We start from the raw sequence: 15,871 nt of genomic DNA on the forward strand, positions 1-15,871 counted from the left end.
GACCCCATGGTCACATAGTCCAAGGCCCACCTTCTGCAGGATTTCCTCCATAGCCCTTTGACAGCTAGCCCTTCCATCTCTGCTTGAATACCCAGAGTGACAGGGAACTCACCACCTCATGAGGCTACCCTGTCTGGCTCATCGCTGGACAGCTCTAGCTGTTAACCGTCTCTTCCTCTCTGAGCCTGTTTCTTTATCTATTGGAACGAACATAATAATATTTATCAAGCCAGACGACTGTGAACATCGAATAAGATGACAGATACAAAGCCCAAGACACTGAGTCAGCGCATCTTATGTGTTCAACAGTGTTTTGTCTCTTGTGTTCTTTCCTGCCCTCCAAAGCCCTCATTTTGGAAGCGTAGACAGCTGTACGCCTGCAGGCACAAGCACACAGGGTGAAATGTGCTTTGTGTGTGGAGGGGGATGGGCGATACAGGCCCTTCTGGGAAGATCCCAAGGGAAGCCTGCCTGGGGAGGCGGCCCACAGGAGAAACAGGGCCTGCGTTTTCAGCGAGCCTTACCAACTTCACACCCCCACTGCCCATCCCTATTCCTGGATCCCACTCCCCCACCGCCCCCCACCACCAGCCTCGGAGCCTCATCTGTCTTCCCTCCTGTCACCCAAGCTGGAGCCACATGGAAGAGGCAAGGGGATTAAATCTCAGGGCTGCCAGCGCCCCCGCCAAGGAGCTGGCACTTCATTACCTGCCTGCCCAGCTGTCTGCGGCCATCGATCGGCCCTGGCCTGAGTGACCTCGATCGATGGGTGGCATGTTATTTACTGGCTTCTGTCCCGAGCCAGCTACAGAGAGAGGGGAAAGGCCTGGGCTAGAGTTCACAGTCCACAGCCCTTGTCTGAGGGCCTCGTTCCTGAGGCAGAGAAGTCAAGCCCCCAGCAAGCCTGGGGTGGAAAGGGAAGGAGAGTGGGTGGCAGGGGGCACTCTGCCAGGAGTCAGGGGTTCTGAGCCCAACCCGGTGTGCATGCTGCAAGACCTTGGATGAGGTCTCTGGGTCTTCCCTCTCGGGGCCCCAGGGCCCTCTATAAAAGGATCTGAGGGATCCTACCAGATTCACCAACTCAGCAACATGCAGAGGATGGAAGGAAACAAAGATGAGGCATGGGGCCAGGGTGGGGGAAGTGCCTGTCCAAAGGGGAGCTGCCAGGCAGGGCGGCTTCACGCCTGTAATCCCAACACATTGGGAGGCTGAGGTGGGAGGACTGCTTGAAGCTAGGATTGGAGACCAGCCTGGGCAACATATTGACACCCTGTCTCTACCAAAAAAAAAATTAAAAATTGAAAAAGGGGGTGGTGCACCTCTACTTCTGCAGGTTCTCCCAGCAGGCACGAGAGCCCAGCACTGTTCTCACTTCCTGCCTTGGGATTTCTTTCCAAGCCAGCCCTTGTGACGGGCATCCAGGAAGTTCGAGGAAGGTAAATGCCCTGGACAGCCCTCAACCAATGGAAGACAGAGTTGGTGGACAAGTGCCCCAGTCTCTTCCTTCCCATGGTCAGTTCTGAGGCGTGGCTTCCGGTTCCACTGGCAGATGGAACCCTGGTGCCCACAGCAGTGCCAGCTCCGTCCTGCACCTTCACCATTCTTCCTCCTTCCTGCTCACTCCACCACCTCCCTCGCTCCTGCTGCTGGGGCTCATCTCCCAAACACACAAGTCTATCCTCGCCTTGGGCTCTGCTTTGGGGGAACCCAAGCCAACTTGTGCAAGAGAAACTGCAAATCCAGATTTGGATGGGAAATCTGCCCGTTTTCAATGGGGGCCCAACAAAACCAGTCTGAGAGCTGGTTTTGACACACGAGCCCTGGGTTTGCAACTAAATGCTGTCAAGTCCCTGCTGAGTCAGACATTCTGTTCATATCACTTCCCCAACATTTATTGAGTACCTAGTGTATTCACTGCATAGGAGGGCTGTGAGGAGGCTCAGAAACCAGCTAGGAAGGTAAACGACTCAGAGACGGCCCCACTGGTGTGCACACTCTTACAAGAAGATGTCCACAGTGCCTGGGCAGGAGGAGTCAAGCTATGGGCTCCCGGCTCAGTAGTAGGGTGGGTGGTTGAGGGAGGCTTCTGGGAGGAGACTGTATTTGAAGTGGCAGAGCAGAGGTCTTGGAGAGATGGGTACAGGATTGCTGTCATTGCCCCTACTTCTCTGTGGCACTGCCCCCAAGCTCCTTTGGAAGGTCAGCCTGGTGAGGACTACGTGATCCCCATGGCTTCGGCTGATGGGACCAAGGCAGGCACCTGACCCAGAGCAGCCAATAAATAGTGAAGAGGCTGCCTTGCCCCATAGCTTGGCCTGGAATCTGCTCAGGAGCTTGACCTGTCCACAGTACTGTGCAGGGGGCGTTCACTGGTGGATCTGCGGAGGAGGGGCAGAGGAAGGACTCGGGGAGACCATGGGGCATCAGATCCATGTAGGATCAAAGCCATGAGGCAGCACATTCTGTGGGTCATAAGTGAGTGGGAAGCTGGCTGGTGGCAAGAGGAGAGTGAAGTGCAGTCCAGAGGCAGTGGAGGCCTACCTGTGTCCCTGGGGGGTTCGGAGATGTGGGGGATCTGTATATAGAATAGGATGAGAGACCAGAAAGCCTGCTGCAGCCAGACTCCAGGAGCTAGTCCGGTCAGATAGTTGTGTGCCCTAGACAGATCTGGCCCAGGGCAGAGGAGGGACTGGAGTGGGGGGAGGGCAGTGGCAGAGAGATGTCCTGGGCCTGAGCCAGGCCAGGGTCACTGGGGGAAGTGGGCTCAAGCTCGCTGCTCTGGGGACCACGTTGCCCGGGCAGAAGCACAGCATGCATACAGGCGGTGGAGCAGACAGAACAGGCGCTGCTGTTTCCAACTCGGGCAACCAAGTGGACTGCAGGGCGATGGACCTAGGAAGAGAGGCTCGTTTGGGTTGGTTGGGTTTGGGCTGTGGTTTTAAGGTGAAACTGAACCAGGCAGTTGGAAGTGCTGAACTGGAGTCCCGGAGGGAGGCTGGTGGTTCAAATCAAGCTAGGAGGCATCCGTGTCGAGGGGGCCGGGGAGGATTAGCTCTCCAAGAGAAGATCCTGGCTGGTTATCCCACCGCCCCACATCCACACCATATGCCCAAGAAGCAAACTTACAACTCACCATCACAGCCTCCCTTGCAGCCAGAGACGACCATGTGACATCCCTGGGCAGCTGAACCAGCCCAGGACCCCCACCTCCAGACTTCTTGTTATGCAAGAAATAAAACGCCACTGTCAGTCACGTCTTCCTGACTGGCAGCTGCTCACTTTCCTAGCAGATTCAGTGGTCAAGGGTGGTCCTGGAGCATTTAGACAGCAAGAGGGCAGGGCTTTCACAAAAGCGTTGGTGAGGTGGGGGTCTGGCAAGGTGGGTGGAGGCTGGGGAGCACCGCATGGCTACGTTGAGGGAGTCAAAGTAAGTCAGAACACTGCCAAGTGCAGGGCCCTGTGCAAGGGCAGGCCTTGGGGGCGAGAGGTTGGCAGTCATTGGAGACTCACTAAAGCCACTGGAGTGAGCAGTGGGAGCTGGAGGCTGCGTGGAGGAGGTGAGGATGGTGGGAGGTGAGGAAGTGGAGGCTGTGACTGTGGAGTCCCGGCTCCCAGAGCCGACCGGGGAGGTCGGAGAGAGGTGAGAGTGCACATATTTGACACTGAGGCCTCACCGGATTTCTTCCTGTTGCTGCTCCCTCTTGGGCAGATAACTCAGCTCGCTCCACCATGAGAGGCAAGGAACCCTGCGACTGTGCCAGGCTTGCATGACGTGGAGTCTGGGGCTGTGAGCAACTTGGAGAGCACAGGGTCTGCCCTCTCATGCTCCAGCTGAAGATGGAGGCCTCGGTGACTCAGAGTGAGGAAAAGCCTGGCTCCTCTCCTGCCACCGAGAATTTCTTCTCCTCCCCGGCCCCGCCCATTCACACCAGCCAGGCTAGCTGCAAATTAGAAATGGACAAAGTGTTGGGGAAAGGGGGCCTTGGGAGGAGGAAGGCAGGTCCTGTGCTGGCCCTGGCGTAAGGGCCTCGGGGCAGAACTAGGGGAGAGGACATAGTGTCAGTGGATGGCCCCTTCCCTGATTTCAGCCAGGGTGTCCTGCAGGTCTCTTTGCTAGAGGTCAGAGGGAGGGTCCCTGCCACTAGCATCTGGATCTGACCACACTGGGTACATGTGGACATGGGACCCCTAGTCTTATTGGGTCCATGAGTACATTGATGCCTGGGTATCTTGGCCTGGGAGCAACAGCTCAAATCATTGTTCAGATGCCTGCAGTGTCAGCTGCTCATGGGTTTCTGAGGATCTTTCTGCTATTCCAAGGATTCTTCATGCCAGCCTCTATCTCAGTTCCAGAAACCTGAAAATCTCCTGTCAGCCACATTTAGCTGTGTTATAAGGACACCTCCTCCTGGGAGCCCCCCTGGCTTGCCCTTTCACCTTCCTTCTGCCTTGTACAGACCCACATTGACACTCACCCAGCTGCAAATAACTGTTTGCTTGTTCCCACATGTACTAGATCAGTAGTTCTTGAACTTTTTGGTGTCAGGAGCCCTTTACACTCTTAAAAATTATTGAGGACCACAAAGAGTATTGGTTTATGTGGGTTTATTGATAGTTGCCGTATTTGATATTAAAACTGAGAAACTTTTAAATACTCATTAATTCATTTAAAATAAAAACAATAAACTCATTTCATGTTAATATAAGTAATATATGTTTGTGGAAGATAACTGTTTTCAAAAACAAAAGGGAAAAGAGCAATATTGCTTTATAGATTTGCAAATCTCTTAAGTGTCTGGCTTAATGAAAGACAGCTAAACTCTGTTATCTGCTTCTACATTAAATCTACTGCAATATGTTGTTTGGGTTGAGGTAAATAAAGAAAATCTGGCTTTGCTCAGATATGGAGTTAGAACAGAGGAGAATTCTAATGGCCTTTTCAGTTGTTGTGGACATTCTTCTTTGATACTACACCAAAGCTCATCAAGTAGTAGATTTTTTAGGGTTACCTGCAGTCTGGAATTTAAAGCCTCATCAACAAACTTTTCATATTCTGTTATATTAAAATCCATCAGTCTATCTTATACTCTGAATGGATCTTTACCCAAGCATGACTTTATAATATCGTGCATGCATTGATCACTTGGAAATAAAACTCTTTAAAATATTGGGAAGCTGTCAAGCTCATAGTAGCAAATAAAAATTTTCCAAAATTCTAATTTTTGCTTGAAAACTCAAATTTTTGTCATTGGCAACAAATACTGTCAGTTGTTTTCCTTGAAGCAACATGCTCACTTCCTTCATTTTCGAGAAAGTGTATGCCAAATAACCAAGACTGAGTAACTATAGTTGGTCTACGGTTGTTTTCCTCAAGTAAAAGTGGTGTTTAAGGGGGTTAAAAATAGTAATTTCAGCTCACAGCTCAAACAATCTCATGAATGCTGTTCTTTTAGAGAACCACGTTCTTCAGAAATGCCTCACATGTACTTCTCATTTCTCTACACATAATACTAAAAAGATGTATACTCATGCATAGAGATTTAATGAAGTTAATTATTTTGATTGGTTCATCAAGGACATTCATAATGAAACTGGCTTTTCTTTCTTGCCTGCAGGTGTGTGGTGGTGAAGAACGCCATGGCTGCTAGGAGGGTCTGGTGCCACCACCTCGACCCTTGCTAAGCCAGAGCACTTTGAAGCAGGTAGCTTTTGCAGCATCAGTGGCAAAGATGAACACAGTGAAAACGGCAAATAGCATCTTAGTGTTATTAAGAAACAGTTCTGACCTCGAGGCCTGCCCCTGAGAGGGTCTTAGGAACCTCCAGAGGTCCTCTGATTACACCTTGAGAACTGAGCCCCTAAAGGCAGGGACCATATAAACTTGTCGGGTGTCCTGGGGCAGAGGCGTTGCCCAACACACGTGCGTAGAATATGAGTCAACGCTGCTGAGCACATGCAGCCTCACGACCACTCTGGAGGCAGGCGCTTTTGTCATCATACCCATTTCACAGGTGAGGGCACTGAAGCCCAAAGAAAGCAGCGTCTCACCCTACTGCCTCCCACTCTGTTAAAAAGAGAATCATGCCAACCTCCAGAAATGAGGTGGGAAAATGACTGCGCTCCATGACCTCTCAAGTGCCCTCTGGAGACAGCCAGCAGCTGTCCTTATCCTTAGGCTGCAGTCAGAGAAACATGGACCCTGAGAGGTTAAGGGCTTGCCCAGGTCTGGAACTCTGGCCTGTCAGGGTCCTGGACACCAGAGCCTCGGGATCAGCTGGAGAATGGCCTCGGTGCTCCTGACAGCAGGGCCCCCTCTGGTCTTGGGTACATAGTGGCTGAACAGCCCCAGCTACCCCACCCCCACCCCCACCCCACCCAGTAATACCTCCCCTCCAAGCTCCTTCTCCCCGTCCTGGGACCCGGGCCCTGTGGACGGGTTCCATTCTGGTTGGGCTGTGTGGCCTCCCCTCCCTGGGCCACCTGGACAGTGGGTGGTGGGTGGTGGCACAGCTTCTCTGACCCACGCGCTCCCTCTGGCTTGCCCAGGCTGGGCCCTCCGTGTTGTCCCCAAGGCTCCCTGAGACCTGCCGACAGGCCAGTTGCCTCAGGGAAGCCGCGCAGCCAGCTGACAGAATCGGTTAACACACTAACGCCTCTCTTCTGTTTGCTGAGGCCCCTGGAGGCCCCATGCTCATTTTTTTCCCCTCCCAGAATCTCAGAAAAGTAAATAACCACCGGAGCTGCTCCTGCGGGAAAACAGCCCAGGGTTTGCTCTCCTAACTGCCACCCCACCCCCATGCTGGCTGCACCTGAGGGCTGACGGTTCGTCTGGAATTCATTTCCCTCCATTCCCCTGCTGCCCACTGCCCACGCCACGCCCCTCCCCGAGTGCCATCAGGGTGGTGGGGGGACAGGTGTCTGCACGAGCTACCCAGAGCACTAGGGCCAGAACCATGCTGAGAGGTTCCACAGGCCTGAGAAGGGCAGGGCCCAAGGCTCAGAAGGAGTCAGCAGGCCTGAGGGGTGCAACGTGGGGGTGCAGATGTGACCTAGAGCTGGCCAGGACCAGAGGACCCTCTGCCACAGGGTGGCTCACACAGGAACCACACTCCATGCCATTGGCCCTGGATCTTGGCATGTTCTCTCGAAGTGTGTCACTGGAGGTCACCTCCCTCAGCCTGCCCTGAGCACCTTTGCCCTGCTCTAAAACTTCTTCTGGCTCAGCCCCCAATCTCTGTCCCCACCTGCCCACCGGTGTCCGCACCCTCCTTGTTCTTACCTTCCAGTCCCCATCCCCTGTGACACTTTTCTGACCTATGCGTGCCCCCGAGGCGTGTCTACTAACAGAAGCACTAGCAGCTCAGACCAACTCTGCTTTGCTAAGGTCTGGAGTGGGGGTGCCAGGCACAGGGCCAGGCCCTGAGGGTACCCTGCCCTCAGGGAAGAGAGGCAGTCACACCATGGCTGAGAAAGGGTTCAATATGTCCCTGTGCCCCATACATCATCCTTCTCACTTTACAGGTGAGGAAACCGAGGCTGGCAAGGCTAAGGACCTGACCTCCAGTGACACAGCCAGTGAGTATCTGAGCCAGACTGAACTCCAGGCCCTTTTCATGACCTTGGGAAGGACACAGCTGCAGAGCCTGGGACACTCTGGAGGGAGCCAGGCCTGGACTCCACCCTCATCTGAGCTATGTGGCCATGGAAGTGTCTGCTAACACCTCTGAGCCTCCGGTTTTTGTTTTGTTGTTGTTGTTGTTGTCTCTCTCTCTCGCTCGCTCGCTCTTTTGTTTTATTTTTGAGACAGGGTTTTGCTCTGTTTCCCAGGCTAGAGTGCAGTGGCCCAGTCAAGGCTCACTGCAGCCTCTACCTCCTCAGCTCAAGTGATCCTCTCACCTTAGCCTCCTGAGTAGCTGGGACTACAGGTGTGTGCCACCATGCCTGGATAATTTTCTGCATTTTTTGTAGAGACAGGGTGTCACTATGTTGCCCAGGCTGGTCTCAAACTCCTGGGCTCGAGCGATCCTCCCGCCTTGGCCTCCCAAAGTACTGAGATTACAGGCGTGAGCCACTGTTCCTAGCCCCCTCAGTTTCTTCATCTGTAAAATGGGGGCAAACAAGCCCTGCCTCAGACAAATATAATGAGAGCATCTGTCATCTGATAGGTATTGAGAAAGCAGTAGCTCTATTATTATTATTATTACTACTACTATGACTAAAGTTATTATTGTTGCCAGTCTAATGACAGTCCCAAATCCAAGGATGGTTTTTAGGGAATGGATTTGCCAGACGAGCAGCCCCTCTGATGGCCCCTAGGCCCCAGACTGAGAGCTATTAGCCAAGGTTCAGACTCCTGCAACTTGGTTGGGAGCACGGCAATGTGACAACCGGGATCTAAGGCATAAGGCTGAGATGGCAGCAGGTGTGGAATCTGACATCTGCAAGTGAGGATGGCCTAAGAAGATTAAGGTTTGGTGCGTCAACAATGCCGGACATCAGTGAGAGGGCAGGAGGCTGGTGGATAGCCTGCTGCAATGCCAGATAAGAGAACTTGTCTCCAAATCCCCAGGCCCAGGGTGGGGGCCCTGGAAGCCTAGGAGCTTGTCTAGAGACAGAGATGGCAGCTTGGAGCCAGGGCACAAACACAGGTTGGGGAGCTGGTCCAGTCCTGTGATGCCCGAAGCTGGCAGCCCCCCATGTGTGGGAGGTTCTGTCTTGGGCAGGAGAAGCCTTTGCCCAGGTTACAGGCAGGTCTCAGAGGGTTTATTATAGTGTGGACCAGAGAGCTGCCTATGTCTCCTGGAGGGTGCCAGTGTCCCTTAGAGATTTTCAGGTTTTGTGTTCAGAAACCACGGTCATTGAACAGATATGGGATGACCACATATGGGAGGGTGGGAGCTGGGTCACTAATCTGTGATATTGGCTGCTTTGGCTTTTATGTGCAGAGAAATACATTTCTATCTTGTGTAAGCTACTGCTAATTTGGGTCTGTGCCATGTGACATCAATCCTACGTCCTAACTCACAGAACCAGCTGTGACTCCAACCCTCCACTACTGGTTGGGAAGAGCAGGCACAGTCTGTACAGCAGACCCTCTCTTTGTTTATTTTACATGCAGTTTTGTATTATGATTCACTTTTTTGAATAGGTAATACATGCATATAGTACAACATTTACAAGGTAGACAAGTTTGTAATTAAGACTAGTTTGACTGGAATGCAGACTACTATTGACAGAGGTTGAAACAGGGTAGATGTTTATTTCTCTCTCACATGAAAATCTGGAGTAAGTGACAGACTGCCCACCCACACTCGCCTCCCCCACGCGCCAATATTACAGATTAGTGGCCCATGAAGAGTTTCAGGAGTCAGGGGCCTTCCAGCTCCCTGCTCCACCATACCTGGGTGTGTCCCCTTCTTCATGGCCCAAGACCGCAGGCATGGCAATGGGAAGAAGGGAAGATGAAGAAGGGCCGAGAGCACACCAGGTCTTTTAAGGAACGTCTTCAGAAGCTGCCACTTGGTGTATCTGTTTACACTCCATAGACCAGAACTTAATCATAGAAGCACACTGAGCTCCATGGCAGGTGGGGAAATGTAGCCTTTACCTGGACAACCATCTTACAAAAAAATGGACCATGGATGGTCTCTTGGCAGAGATTGTCCAGGAAGGGGCCAAGGGAAGCTCTCTGAAGCGACAATAATGTTCTGTATTGTTGACAGAGGTTGGGCCGGATGCGGTGGCTCACACCTGTAATCCCAGCACTTTGGGAGGCCAAGGTGGGCAGATCACTTGAGGTCAGGAGTTCAAGACCAGCCTGGCCAACATGGTGAAACGCTATCTCTACTAAAAATACAAAAATAGCCGTGCATGGGGGCAGGCGCCTGTAATCCCAGTTACTCTGGAGGCTGAGGCAGGAGAATTGCTTGAACCCGGGAAGCAGAGGTTACAGTGAGCTGAGATTGTACCACTGCACTCCAGCCTGGGGGACAAGACAGAGACTCTGTCTCAAAAAAAAAAAAAAAAAAAAAGGTTGGATTACACAGGTGCATTTTGAAGAGCTCATGGAATGATCCACTTAAGATTGGTACATTCTGCTTCATGCATATATCTCTAAACATCTCCAAACAAACACCAAACACAAAAAAGGAACCAGAAACAAATATTGAGCTCTAGTTAACAGTGCACATGCTGAATGTTTAGGGGTGAAGTGCACTGATGTCTGCAACTTACTTTGAAATGCTTCAAAAAATAAGATGGATGGGTGGATGGAGGTACGTGGAATAAAGTAAATCTTGTGAACTATTCATTGTAGAATTGAGGTGATGGACAAATGGATGTGTTCTCTGTTCAACTCTTTCAACTTTTCCATTATGTTTAGAAATTTTCATAATAAAATGTTTGTGGAAAAAGTGTCCCCTGCCTCCATCCCATACTCTAGCCACCCAAATCCTCCTACCAGCTTCTTGTGTGTCCCATTGGCAATAGTCTAGTTGGCAAAGGACACACAACAGTCTTTGTCTTACCCAAACGCCAGACTGTTCCGTGTGCTCTGTTTGTTCCTTGATTAAGAGAAACCCCTCAATCGGGCCGGGCGCAGTGCCTCACGCCTGTAATCCCAGAACCTTGGGAGGCCAAGGCGGGTGAATCAACTGAGATCAGGAGTTCGAGAACAGCCTGACCAACATGGTGAAAGCCTGTCTCTACTAAAAATACAAAAAACTAACTGGGCATGGTGGTGTACACTGTAATCCCAGCTACTTGTGAGGCCAAGGCAGGAGAATCACTTGAACCCTGGAAGTGGAGGTTGCAGTGAGCCAGGATAGCACCATTGCACTCTAGCCTGGGCAACTAGAATGAAACTCCATCTCAAAAAAAAAGAAAAAAAAAGGAAACCTCTCAATTGAAATGCTGCCCCCTGAGCTGCCCCAAGCTATCAAAGGAGGAAGCCCCTCTGTAGACCTCCCAGCTGTCCACCATCCCCAGACCCTCACCCTCCTGCTCATTGAGCCCCATTGAATCTAATCCCTCATCCTCCACAACCTGAGCCACATGGCAGATGGGGAAATGTAGTCTTTACCTGGGCGGCCATCTTACAAAAAATAGACCATGGATGGTCTCTTGGCAGAGATTCTCCAGGAAGGGGCCAAGGGAAGTTCTCTGAAGCGATGATAATTTTCTGTATCTTGATAGAGGTTGAGCCTCCCTCCCCCGCAACCCCCTCTTCTAAGCACCTTCCTGCCACCTGAGAGCCTTATGAAACCTGGCTGGTTCCTTCCCAGTCAAGCTGTTAACCCATCTCCTGTTAACCCCTTATCCTTCCACCTGCTTCAGGATAAAGGGCGGGAGGAATCCTCCCGCGTGCCCTGGGCTCTGGGTCCTCTCGGTTTCTTCTAGGTCTTGGTGCATGGGCTTCCTTGCCACCCTTTCTAGTTGGGCCTCCTGGTGACCCACTCCAAAGGAGGGAGCCAGGGACTCGGACTGGGTCTGGGAGGGAGTCCTCAGTGAGGGGGTGGCTTGGTGAGGTCTTAAAAGATAGGCAGGGTCTCCACAGGTGGAGACAGGAGCCGCGTTCCAGGCTGAGTGAGTGGGAAGTAGAAGAGAGCCGCCTCCTTTGGGAAATGGTGACTGGGCTGGTGTGGCTGCAGTGTCTGCAGGGTGGGGGCCACAGAGGAAGCCAGGCTTATTAGGAGGGGAGTCAGAGTGAGGCTGGAGAGGACTGGGGCAGCCTGAGGGGCCCAGGCCTTGGTGCCTCTCTCCCCAACGCCCAGGCATGTTGGATGCAGGAGCCAGGAGAAACAAACATTTTTAATTCTGAAAGGTGTGGCCAAAGCCCCTCCCCCTGCCCCCCCACCACCAAGGGGGCTGTGGCAGCTTCGCCCTCCCTGCAGCGAGGTTCCTGAGGCCTGCTTTGTTCACGGAGCTTCTGAACACGGCTCAGGCGTGATGCCTGGAGACCCAACTAGGTATCGATTTTTCCTCCATCGAGTTTGCAGAGAAGCTTCGCTCAATCCTCCGGTCACTAAGGGCACCGCTCCGAAGCTCAGTCCCTCTGCCTCCTCTTCCCTTCCGTGCCTTCCTCCTGCAGCACCTTCCTCTCTGGAGGCTGCAGCTTCCCCACTCCTCACAGGCTGACAGCTCCATCCTTCAAGGTTCAGCCCAGGCACCACCTTCTCCAGGAAGCCCTACCTGGCCCTCCCGCCACGGGCTCCATCCCCACACCTACCCTCTCATTGTTGCAGCGTGGTTTACTGGTGGGGCCCCATAACCGTGAGCTTGTGCACAGAGGAAGGGGGATTCTCCCTGCTCCTGCATGGCCCATCTTTCCTAATTAAGTGCTGGGTTCACTGATAACTATTCAGCCACTAAACCAGTTTTCATCCTGCTGGTAAACCATTATGTCCCCATGCTTTCTTCCAAAAGAGGACACAGCTGTCACAAGCCAGAATCTAAAGCCCATGGATGGGACAAGTAGCCAGAGTTGTTTCTAAGTGCGAGATCGAGGCGAGGGGGCAAATCCGGAGACTCACCACCTGTAGATGTGACTGGCCTTACCTCTCTTACCACGAAGAGAGAGAAGAGGCAGGGAAGTCAGCTCAGCACTGAGGCTCTGGGGTTGTTTCCACAGCACAACGCAGCCCATCCTGACATCCTTGGTCAGATAGGAGGACAGCCACTGTCTCGTCTTTATATAGATGAGGAGGCTCGGGGGTAGAAACACAAGGCAGCACATCCAGCCTTGCAGCACCCACCAATCAGTCATTCAACAAGTATTTATCAAGCACATACTATGTCAGGCATGCTCTAGGCACTGAGAATACAACGATGAACAAGGCCGAAAGTCCCTGCCCTCAGGCAGCTTATAGCCTCCTGGGGGAGAGCCAGACAGCAAGCAAAAAAGCAACAGACACAGAGAATGTTTTCATACCACTTATGAAGAAAATGCAGTCAGGGGCTAGAGGCCTGGACAGTGTGTGCTATTTTAGACGGGATAGTCAGGGGAGGCCTCTCTGAGGAGGTGACATTTGTACAGAAATCAGAAGGAAGTAAAAGGGTGAGCCATGTTGGTTTCTGGAGAAAGTGGTCTAGACAGCAGTGACAGCACGTGCAAAGGCCCTGAGGTGGGAATCTACTTGTATCCTGAACGCTGAGGCTGGAACCAAGACCTGGGAGTCTCTCTCTCAATCTCCAGCAGCTAGAAAGAAGGACCATGTTGAACCAGCCTCAAGGGAAACAAGGCAGGCAGGCTGCCCTGGGGCCTCCTCCCTTTGAGTCCCCCCAGGCTGCAGCCCCAGAGCTCCTGCGCCAGTCCTGGCCGTGCCCCCTGGCTGACTGGTAGCCACACTGCTGCTGCCTGCCAGGAATCCATAACACTGCCTTATTTGCAGGCCAAGTTCCCTGATGTGATGTGGGAGGGAGGAGGGGACTTTGAAGCTAGGTGCTCCGCCCCCAGGCCCTGGGAGCTGCTGGTTAATGAGGTCTCTGCAGCAAGCTGGGAGCATGGCCAAAGGCGCTGCAGAGGGCTACAGGAGGGGAAGCCCCGGGGACTTCTAAAATGATGGCCCTCGGAGGCCAGCCATCTGAGAAAGACTTTTCCCAAGCAGGCCACCAGGGCCAGGTTAACCGCAAGGCCACGGAGCCAGGCTGCCTGGGTTGAATTCTAGCTCTGTCGCCCACTAACTGCCCATCATGAGCAAGAGAGTTACCCTGTAGGTGATAAGACGGTGATGATAATAACAGGTTAGTATGAGGATTAAATGAGATTAGATCTGCAAGGTGCTTAGCCCATGACAAGTGCTATAAAAGTGTTTTTCAAATAAAAAGGGAAGTGCTTAGTAAAGTGTATTTTAAAATCACTCTCTCCCATGAAATTGTATTTAAAATGTTCAGTAGGAAAAGGGTTTATCCCCTTTAAGAATAATCTGGCAAGAAACTGCTTCTGTCAGCACAAAATCTGTGACTGGGAAACAAAGCAGGAGTTGCCAGGGGTTTAATTAGTTCCTTTTAGCACTTAGAGCCCATCCGGAAGTCTGTGCAAACAGGAAGAGTGATCAGCCTGGGACCGGACAGCCCCTCGGGTTTGGGGCACCAACCACTTGTCTAGTCCAGCTTTCTGGACAGATATCACCTTTCTTTTCTCTTCTCTTTGTTACTAAGGCGCACTTTCAGTTGGTCCTTAAAAGGGACAAAAGTGTGCCTGGCACAGAGGGCCTCATGGGTCTGGCCCTCTCTGGTTCTGTGTCCACATTGGTGAGATCGGTCTTCCCTTCAGGACAAAACAAATGCCACTATTATGTATCGAGTGCCTAATAGGTGCCCTGCAATGTACATTCTTCATTCCTCACGTGTGTTCTTCATGCTGAGACCACACTCCCATTGCACAACTAGGAAAACTGAAGCTCAGGGAGGTCAGATGACTGCTGCGTGCAACTGCTGGCTCAGAGGTCTCCCACCAAGCAGGCTTTCCTCAGGAGGGGCGCGGGGGGTAGATGGTGGCTGGGGGCCTCGTGGCCCCCGTGCCTTCTTAGCTCCTCAGATCTCTCTACCTCCTCCTCCCTCTCTCGTGCCTTGTGCCTGAGTTTCCCCCTGAAGTGCTACAGCTGGATAGTGAACTCCCTACAGCAGTCAAAGGAATGGAAGTTGATGCCCACCCAGTGCCGGAGTGCAGTAGGGTTTAGAAGCTGAGCCAAGATGCCAGGAGAAATTAGGGACAGACTTCGTAGATGAAGACATGTACCGTGTTCCTGGACTGGAAGACTCAGTATTGGTAGGATGTCAGTTCTCCCCAAAATGATCTGTAGATTCAACACAATCCTAATCTCAATGCCAGCAGGTTTCTGTGGAAATTGACAAGTCTATTTATTCTAAGATTTATGTAAAAATGAAAAGAACCGAAAATAGCCCAGACAATCAGGAAGAACAAAGACGAACAACTTAAATTACCTGATTTTAAAACTTTCTATAAAGCTACAGCAATTAAGACACTGTGATATTGGGTTAAGGGTAGACAAACGGACCAATAAGAGAGGTTACAGAGAATCCAAAAATAGACCCGTATATGTGGGTCAATTGATTTGCAACAAAGACACCACTGCAACTTTTCCACCATGATGCTGGGTCAGTTGGATCAACTGGATCATAGAGAAAAAAATGAGGCTTGAGACCACCTCATAGCATAAATAAAAATTCTAAGTAGATCATAAATCTAAATGTGAATCGTAAAACAATAAGGCATCTAGACAAAGATTGTAAGAGAATATTTTCATGACCTCGGGGTAGGGAAATATTTTGGAAACACAGAAAATACTAACTACAGAGGAAACAATTGATAAATTGGGGTTCACTGAAATGTAAAACATCTGTTCATCAAAAGATACCAAAAGAGAGCAAAAAGACAAGCCACAGAGCGGGAGAAGATATCTACCTACACGTGGATATGACAAAAACTCATATCCAGAATAGATAAAGAGTTCCTACAAATCAAAAAGGAAAAGACAACTCACTCAAAAATGGCCAAAAGACTTTAAGAGGCACACCATAAAGGAAGGTATCCAAACTTTCAATAAGCTATGAAAAAGTGCTCAACATCATTGATCACAAATGATGGAAAAAGGAAACTAAGGCCAAAATAAGAGACCACAATACAGCCATTAGAATGACTAAAAAGAGAAAGACTGACAACGCCAAGTACTGGTGATGATGTAGAGCAAGTAGAACTCTTATACACTGCTAGGGGAATACAAATTGGTGCAACCACTTGGGCTGCTTGCCTCTGTCTAGTAAACCTAAACATATGTAAAATATATGGCCCAGCAATTCCATTCCTAGACATTACTCAAGAGAATATGAAACATATGTTTACAAAAACACA

General features: G+C 51.2%; 1 protein-coding gene across 10 annotated transcripts in view; it reads right to left on the reverse strand.

The window, feature by feature from the left end:
- Positions 1-15,871, reverse strand: part of LOC126952767 (ubiquinol-cytochrome-c reductase complex assembly factor 2) — a 317,841-nt gene that overhangs the window by 271,272 nt on the left and 30,698 nt on the right. The window contains exon 1 of one of the 10 annotated variants that reach the window (XM_050787756.1): positions 3,908-3,911. The exons of the other annotated variants lie outside the window; for them this stretch is intronic. The gene's annotated coding sequence lies outside the window, so the exon portion shown is untranslated. Of the gene's footprint in view, positions 1-3,907; positions 3,912-15,871 lie in introns of those variants that run through there. 10 annotated transcript variants of the gene reach the window in all.

Source organism: Macaca thibetana, chromosome 4, assembly GCF_024542745.1.
Source record: "Macaca thibetana thibetana isolate TM-01 chromosome 4, ASM2454274v1, whole genome shotgun sequence".
Classification (NCBI taxonomy): Eukaryota; Metazoa; Chordata; class Mammalia; order Primates; family Cercopithecidae; genus Macaca; species Macaca thibetana.